The 7,655-nt window shown below is 49.2% G+C and overlaps 1 non-coding gene across 1 annotated transcript; it reads left to right on the top strand.

The window, feature by feature from the left end:
• The first annotated feature begins 7,074 nt into the window (after positions 1–7,074).
• On the top strand, positions 7,075–7,219 carry LOC118657176. The gene has a single exon (XR_004967903.1). It is a non-coding gene; the product is annotated as a small nucleolar RNA SNORA57 (small nucleolar RNA).
• The last annotated feature ends 436 nt before the right edge of the window (positions 7,220–7,655 follow it).

Below are 7,655 nucleotides of genomic sequence, written 5' to 3'. Positions count from 1 at the left end.
ACAGCAGGGGCACCTCCTGCAGAACCTGTTGGGGGGCTGAAGATCAGAGGAACTGGTGACTTGTTCCCACTCATGCAGCAAATTCAGGTGGAACTGGTTCCTAATGCTGGGCTCCTTGACCCCAGCCCAGAATCTTATTCCGTGTTTCCAGTTCCAGTGTATACTGCCCTTGCTGGCAGTTCTCGTTTAAGACCCCGAAGATTTTGAGTGAGGTAAGCAGGGCCGTCATACAGTGTAATTACGACCTTGAGCTCTGAAGTTCGAATGCTAGCTTCTTGCTGGGTTGACCAGATGACATGCAGCTTCTCCAGATCCGTGTGTTTTTTCATTAAAAAAACAGGGGTGCCAATAATAGCATGTACACCCTGAGACTGTTTTGCAGATTCAATAAATTAATTAGCATAACGCATTTAGCACCCAGTAGGTGCCCAATAAATGTAGCTCTTACAACATTTGGAGATGGAAGGGGTAGGAGAAGTTAGGGAGGGTGGACCCAGTGAATCCAATGAAGCTTATAGAAAACCCTGTGAATGATTTTCTCATCTCACCAAGATGTCTTTTCAGATTATAGAGACATTTATTTCAGCATTGAGATGAGGTGAACAATAGATTTGCAAGTAGGAAATGCAACCTCACCTTCAGGAGAAACAGCCTGCCCTGTGGAAGGAGGTGGCTGGAAGAATGTGCTTGATTATTTCATTGAGGTGAGACGTGCTACCCGGGGCTAAGGCCCCTGGGGAAGCCTGTGTTTTTAGGCCACTCGCTCACAGCTCCTTAATGGACTCTTTAATGGACTTCCATTGTCTGGGAAGTGGGCTGGAAACGTTCTGCACGAAAGTGAAGTTGTGATGACAGGTCACAGAATGGGATCTGTCCACCAGCGATAAGAATAGAAACCAGGACAGGAGAGTTTCCCTAACCCTTCCATGGGTTCTGTAGTCACTGGAAAGTGGGGGAGGGAGGGGAGGGGGGAGAATAATGAGTGAGGGAGTGAATGAATGAATGAGTGATCAGGGAGATAATGAATGGATGAGTTAGTGTGTGAGTGAGCGAGTAAACAACATCGGTGAACCCCTATTGTCGCTCCACTTCCAGTCCCCTCCATTTCCCCTGTCCTACTACAACACTCTGACTCTGGATATTTCCCAAAGCAAGGCTTGCTCAGGTGTAGGTTACAGGATAGAGGCAGGCACAGGTAGGTTATTTGGGGAGTGATCTCAGGAAGCAGCAGTGAGGGCACTGGGAGAGTGAGACAGGAAAGGGAGAAAAGACCACAGAGTGGGTGTGTGTTTTGAGATGGTTAAATATTATGGGCATTGAAGCTCGATCTCACTGGGGGTTCTTGGAGGAACTGTGTAGTATACAGCTTAGACCCGACTTACCGAAGAGTGGGAGGCAGGGGCGATCACTCATCCATTTCCATTTCCCATTGGTTGAGGGGTCATCTGTGAGATCCATTGATCAGCGTGTGTCCCCCACTGAGCCATAAGCTCCAGGAAGGTAGGGACTGTGTCTGCTTCTGCTTCTTCCAATTTCCCAATACAAATCTTTCAAATCCAGTGTGACCGTAGTTAGCTAGTTATTAATAGAAGGAGAGCAAGGGGAGTCAGACATTGTTAAGCATGGTCAGCTGAGGAGCATGAACCTGTTTGCTTCACCAGGAAGCTATGTCTTAACCACCCTTCCTTCCCCCATGTAGAGAGCAGCCAGCTCCCATACAGGACTGAATGTGTGTGTGTGGCGGGGGTGGGGGTGGGGTGCGGGGGTGGTGGTGGCAGGCATAGAGGGGGCAGGGAGAGATAAACACACATGCAGATGTCAAAATGGTGCATGGGGAGGTCTTGACCACAGAGGCCTGTCAAGTCTAAACCTGGGAAAGGGGTCATTGGTCAGGGGGTGGGCCCATCAGAAGCCCGTGAAAGCTTGGGAAGTTGATTGGTTATTTTGAAAAAACCTCCTGGTTATAATCTCAGGTGAACCAGGAAGCTCTCCTGTCTTGCTCGGTGACCTGCACTCCCCCATGCATTACCATGTTCTCCCACCCGGGAGTACGCGACCATGCGGGTCTAGCAGCTGCTGGGACCTGCAGCAGCCAGCGCGGGCTCCCGGACTAAGCTTCAATATGAAGCAGAGGCTCTGGACGCTGGCCTTCATTTTGGCCTTGATGAAGACGAGGTCGGACTTTTTCCATGGCGGGAGGGGTGGAGATGGGACATTGGGAAGCCAGGAGGGGAACTTTTTTGATTTTGCCTCACAAATGAATCATCTTGTGTGGGTTCGTGAAATGCTTTTCTCGTGATCCCGTGGAAGAGCCTAATTTCCACTGACAACACCTGTGTCTGGTATAGAATGGGCAGCCAGTGCATCTTTGTTGAACGAGGTGTGAGGCCCTTCTTCCTGACTCCTCCAGGTTCCCAACATCCCCCAGCTGCCGCAGGGCTCGGATGTGGCCTTGCTGCTGGCCCTCCGTAGCAAGGCTCCGTGACAAGACACGCTTCTGGCGTTTGCTGTCAGCGCAGCACAAACAGCCCAGGTTATACAGCTGCACAAACTTAGGTCCCAGTTTTGTCTCTCAGGGGCTGAGTGACATTGGGCCAGGGACCCGCCCCTTTCCACATGGCGTCCTCATCTATGAGGTAGAGGTGGAACTCCACTCCAGGGCTGTTTAAAGGCTCCAGGAGGCACAGGATCCCACACACTACGTGCCACTTCCCTTCAGCCTCTTTTTAAAGACATTTATTTATTGATGAGAGAGAGAGAGAGAGAGAGAGAGAGAGAGAGAGAGAGAGAGAGAGAGAACAATTTGTTTTTCCACTTATTTGTGCATTTATTGGTTGATTCTTGTATGTGTGCTGACCAGGGATTGAACCTGCAACCTTGGCATAATGGGACAATGCTCTAAACCAACTGGCTACCTAGCCAGGGTCCCTTCCAGCCTCTTGCTCCATCTTCTGTCCCTAGGATCTCAGCTGCAGAGAGAAAATCAGCTTGGCAGGGCTGGGAGGATATACTTTGGGAATCCTAAGGGGCTGAGTTTTCACCATGCTCTCTCTTTTTAAAAAAATATATATTTTATTGATTTTTTACAGAGAGAAAGGGAGAGAGATAGAGAGTTAGAAACATCGATGAGAGAGAAACATTGATCAGCTGCCTCCTGCACACCCCCTACTGGGGATGTGCCTGCAACCAAGGTACATGCCCTTGACTGGAATCGAACCTGGGACCCTTCAGTCTGTAGGCCAATGCTCTATCCACTGAGCCAAACCGGTTAGGGCCCATGCTCTCTTTTGACTCCCTCTTCATGGCTATTGATTGCTGCAAAACCTGTGATTTTGGTTTCTTAAAAAAAATAAGTAAATCAATACTCTATCAGCAAACGCCTTCTGCAGGCTGTCTAATGCGAGCTGCTGTGGGGATGCTCACAGGGGCTTCGGGATGAAGGCCTGGCTCTCGCAGAAGCATCCAGTCCCTGGTGCATGAGAGCCTATGGACGCTGTGTCCTGAGATGTTTCGTCCGCTCCCCTCGACCGGCCTGGAACTCTAGTCAACAACACAGAAATAGCCATGGAATGAAACCTTTGAAGGAATTCATTCATTCAACAAATACGGATCGAGTTCCTACTCTGAAGGGAGTGAGACAGGTGCAGATTTGGATCCAGGGCCATCCCTGCTCTGCTGAGTACCTCTGTGTGCCTGGTGTGGGCCTGGCATGCGGTGAGTAGGTGCCTGCTGAATACATGCTGAATGATGGAATGCGTGTTGTGATGATTGGCAAGGCCCATCGTTTCTCTGAACTTCCGTTCTTCGTCTCTAAGATGGGCATAATAATAGCCTGTTGCCATGGGTTATGAGGAGATGCTGCAGATGCTGGGCACAGCTGGCGCACCATACATCTTCTACAAGCGGAGGCTTGGACGGTGATGGGGATTTGAAATCCGCCCTGCTTGGCAGCAGAAAACGATTTCCATCTGGAATTGCATTATACCTGCGCCTCATTCCTTCTGCGGCCAGTAATCCAAATTGTTTTTCTCTCTTCCCTAATTATATTCATTTGCTTTTCTCTCTCTTTGGTTACATAAGCTGAGATATTAGACTCGTTGGCTGTGAAGGCTGAATTCTCTTCTAATTATAAAAAAAATGGCTCTTTCTTCCTTCCATTAGTCCTAATGGAAATTAGCTGTGTAAATCTCCCAGCTTTGGGGTAAACCTGGAGGCCTGCAGGGCCATTGCTGAACACAGGTATTGAAAGGAAGTTGGCGGGCGGCCCTCAGCTGGGTGGAGGCCATGGTTCTGGAGTTGGGGAGACCTGATTTGGAATCCAGTAATGAGCTGTATGACCCAGGGCAGCCACCTCACCTCCTGGTGTCAGTTTCTTCATCTGTAAAATGGGCCTAGTGATATTTACCGGGTGGTGTTAGTGTGTGGTTTCCCACTGTTCTCAGATCATGGGGCATGGAGATGGAGTTTCTTGATATGACAGCTGCTCCTCTTCTTATCCCACTGGTCACAGGCTGTCTTCCTGAGATGCCACATACCTGGGAAGGGTGGCCCTTCTGGATCTTCAGATGTGTTCTGTGGAGCCTGCTATTAGGACTGAAGGAGACAAACAATTGTATGACACTATTTCCCTAGGTCCCCTTCCCCCCAGGTGAAGGGATGGATGGACATGGGTGGTGATTTCTGGGCTGACTCAGATCTGGAGGCTTTCTCCATCACTTTCCCTAGGTGTCTCCCCAAGGACTCCTTCCCTGCCCCCCCCCCCCCTTGCCATAGCGATTGTCCCAGAAGAGAAGGCAGCCCCTCAAGGACACAACTGAGAGATGGCTGTATGGGACCAACAGCTCATTCCTCATCTTTGGGATCCCAACCCAACACAGAAGAGAGGGAAGGCCCAGTTCTGAAGCAGAATGGAAGGAGGGGGAGGGGTGGTGGGCGTGGCCAGCGTGTGGGTGTGGTGGAAGAGAGTGACCTGAGAATTCCCACCTTCCACAGGTTAACTGTAAGACTCCAGGGATCCGGCTTAATTCCTCCACATATGAGCTTTCACCCGCAGCCCTCTGGAGGAGATCAAGCCCTGGCCACATCTCCAGATTTTGAAAGAGGCAGGCGAAGAAGAGGATCTCAGTCACCAGGCAGGGCCCAAGGGCTTTCTGACATCTTGGCTTTTTGGCCCCTCACCTCCAAGGCCCCATCCACAGCCTCTGTGGTGATGAGAAGGCTAAAAATGCTAATTCCAATGTAACCCTGATATTTTTGTTTGGGGGGGTGGCTAGCAATCTGAATCTGTGCCAGCAAGCCCAGTGTACATTCTTGATAACCTATAATTAAGTCACTGCCTCTTTCCCAGAAACTGGTCTTGCAAGACCTGTTACCTAAATGCTCATATTTCACAGAGGCCATAAACTATGAACAGTGCACAGCCCTGGAGGAGGGGGGGGAGGGTTATTAGCACTGGCGCCAGGCCAGACCATTAGATATGCTCTCCAGACCCCCAACACCTGGGGCCTTTTTTGCAAAGTCCGAGAAAGGACCAGAAACATAATCCATATTTGGGGGACAAAGACCACAGAAAAATATAAAGGAAAAGCTCCCTGCATGTTACTTTGCTCAGACTTGGGAAATTATTCTACTGAGTCCACCGGCGTAATAAACTGTGAAACTCTACTTCTCTAAAGTGTTGCTTGGATTTTCTCCGGCCTTCTACAACAGAGGGAACATTGGCTGTCTCAGGACCCAGCCACCCCCTCTGAGTGTGGCCCGCAAGTCCTCCCTACCATCCAGGCCTCTAGAATAGCCAGAGGGCAGAGGTGGGCAGGGATGGGCAGCAGGGACTGGGAGAGGAGGACACCTGTCCCTGCAAAGCCTTTCCTCTGATGCTTGGCAGAGGTGCCCTCAGGGGTGGAGGAGGCTGCTGCCTCTGGAGGCCACAGCAGCCTCCTCTGGGCTTGAGATCTAAGGAGCCTGCCTGCCAAGGTCTCCACTCTGTAGCTCCATGGCCGGGCTGGTGCCCTCTCCTGGGTTATGAAGATGGTGTGTGTGCGTGTGTGTGTATGTGTATGTGTGCGTGTGTGTGTATGTGTATGTGTGTGTGTGACCATGCACGTATGTGTGTACACAAAAAGGAGAGAGAGGAGGGAGAGAATGATTTACAGAGAGGGACAAGAGAGAATAGTGGGCAGAAGACCAGAATAGATGCTTTTCCAGGGAAAACATACAGATGGCCAACAGACATGTGAAAAGTTGCTCAACATCACTAATTATCAGGGAAATGCAAATTAAAACCACAGCGAGATATCACCTCACACCTGTCAGAATGGCTATCATCAATAAGTCAAAAAACTACAAGTTTCGGCAAGAATGTGAGAAAAAGGGAACCCTTGTCCACTGTTGGTGGGAATGCAGATTGGTGCAGCCACTGCGGAAAACGGTGTGGAGGTTTCTCAAAAATTAAAAATGAAATTTCCTTATGACCCAGCGACTCCACTTCTGGGAATATATCCAAAGATACCCAAAACACTAATTCAATATATCCAAGCACTAATTCAAAGGAATATAGGCACCCCCAGTATCACTATGGCCAAGAAATGGAAGCAACCCGAGTGCCCATCAGTAGATGAGTGGATAGGGAAGCTGTGGTGCATTTACACACTAGAACACTACTTGGCCAGAAAACAAACAAAATAAAACAAACATGAGCCTGGGTTGAGCATCGACCCATGAACCAAGAGGTCACTGGTTTGATTCCTGATAGGGTCACATGCCTGGGTTGTGGGCTTAATCCCCAGCAGGGAGCGTGCAGGAGAAGGCTGATCAATGATGTTTCTCATCGATGTTTCTCTCTATCCCTCTCCCTTCCTCTCTCTCTATCATCAATAACACACACACACACACACACACACACACACACACACACACACTTAAAAAACAAAACAATAAACCCCAAACATGAAATCTTACCTTTTTCAACAGTATGAATGGACATAGAGGGCATTATGCTAAGTGAAATAAGTCAGAGAAGGACAGATACCATATGATTTCACTTATATATGGAATCTTAAAAGCTAAATGGACAGCCCTTCTCTTCTTGGCGGGGCAGGGTGTACGTTCTGGTGCCCTGAAGTACAGAGGAGAGTGAAAGGGCCCCGGCCCCCTGGGCATCCTGCCTTGGGTGCCAATGGTTTCCCGTCTGCCAGTTCTATCCTCAAGGGCCAGAATGGAGGTGGTGGTGGTGGTGGTGGGGGGGTGGGGGTGAGGGTGGGGAGAGAGAAGAACAAAACAAACAAGCAAAATAGAACAGACGCAAAGCTACAGAGAACGAACTGACCATTGCCGGAGGGGAGGGGTGCTGGGGAACCCGGTGAAAAAGGTGAAGGGATGAAGTACAGATTGGTAGTTACAGAACAGTCACAGAGATGTAAGTTACAGCAGAGGGAATACAGTCAATAATATCGTGATAACTACGGTACCAGATGGGTACTGGAATTATGGGGTGGGGGGAATCTATAAAGTACATGATTGTCTAACCACTACACTGCATGTCTGAAACGGATACAGAATAATATTGAACGTAAACTGTAATTGAAAAATAATAATTAAAAAAAAGAAAAAGCAAAGAGGCTAGGAGTGAAGAAATGAGGGGGAGAAAATGATAAGAG

Source organism: Myotis myotis, unplaced genomic scaffold, assembly GCF_014108235.1.
Source record: "Myotis myotis isolate mMyoMyo1 unplaced genomic scaffold, mMyoMyo1.p scaffold_m19_p_5, whole genome shotgun sequence".
NCBI classification, from domain to species: domain Eukaryota; kingdom Metazoa; phylum Chordata; class Mammalia; order Chiroptera; family Vespertilionidae; genus Myotis; species Myotis myotis.
Note: the sequence above shows the minus strand (reverse complement) of the source record. Positions and strands in the feature narration are given on the sequence as shown.